The 1,195-nt window shown below is 44.3% G+C and overlaps 1 protein-coding gene across 1 annotated transcript in view; it reads left to right on the forward strand.

The window, feature by feature from the left end:
- Positions 1 to 1,195, forward strand: part of EPHA4 (EPH receptor A4) — a 138,135-nt gene that overhangs the window by 107,795 nt on the left and 29,145 nt on the right. The window lies entirely within an intron of this gene.

Raw genomic sequence — 1,195 nt, forward strand, 5'->3', positions numbered from 1 at the left:
GTGTGCATGTGAGTGTGTGCATGACAGTGTACATGAGTGTGTGTGCATGAGAGTGTATGGGGGGGCTTTAATGCCCGTAAAGAGCACATTTCCGTTTCTCATTTTCCCCCCATGCTCAGTGGCTTCCATATGTCTGCTGCGTGTAGCTTTGTGCATCCACTTTGGTATTCTAACCTTAGGATTGTCTTTGATGGAGGACATGTGTGTTCACTATATCTTTCCCTTCTGTTTATGCCTGAGATTCAATCTGGAATAGCTTTAGGATTGAGAGAGAAAAAAAATAAATAGAAAAGTAGGCAGGGGTGTGTGTGTGTGTTTGAGTTACCATTCGAGGCATCCCTAACAGAGATGCCAGGCTGTCAAATAACCACCTGGAGGAGGCAGTCCCTGTGGGCTGGATTCAGCTGGAAGACTCCCTGGTGTGACTGTGGTGTGTCTGGTTGGTTTCTCTTGCCATCAATACATGTATAGCTGTCAGATACGGTCAAGTGGGTTTGATTTTTCCCATTCTATTTTCAGGGACGATTTATTTAACTCTTTATCTTTTTCTAAGTTAGGGGTCGGCAGTCATGTGTATATGGGGAAAGGCCAGGAAGACCCAACATTCAATTGTTTTTCTTCAGTGGCCATTTTTTAGACATTTGTTTTCACATATAGCCATAGTTCAGGAACACAAAAGAATATTCATTGAATTTCAGAAGACCTCCGTAATCTCTGGGTCTACAGGCCAGCTTTGCTAGATGAGATTAAGGATTTCATGAATGCTCCCTCTTGTCTCTGGAGATTGCACATTTGTGCCAGCCATTGTCTGTCACAACACAGCTTGATAACAGCTGGCTGGAAATGCAGCCACCACAGCGGAGAAGCCAGCGCAGGACAGCCTGGCTTTATAAGTCTCAGGTGTGTCCCACTCCCCACCTCCAATAACATGCCCAGAAGAGGGCTGCTTTTGTGTTGTTCTCAGGGAAAAGAGGAATGTTTGCTACTCAACTCCTGTAGAACAGCCGCAAAGCACCACGTGTGTCCGGGGAGACCATCACTGCTTTATTTGTGTTTTCCATTATTTGCATGGCTGTGTTCAAACTGAAAACTCCTCCCGTAATTAAGCAGTACTTTTATTTATATTGGAAATTATGTAAATTGTCTGCCTTCCTGCATTTCTCACAGTACTCATGGAAGACTTGCAGATTTGTAG

The sequence above is a fragment of the Otolemur garnettii genome, unplaced genomic scaffold (genome assembly GCF_000181295.1).
Source record: "Otolemur garnettii isolate 467f Iridium unplaced genomic scaffold, OtoGar3 scaffold00013, whole genome shotgun sequence".
Lineage (NCBI taxonomy): Eukaryota > Metazoa > Chordata > Mammalia > Primates > Galagidae > Otolemur > Otolemur garnettii.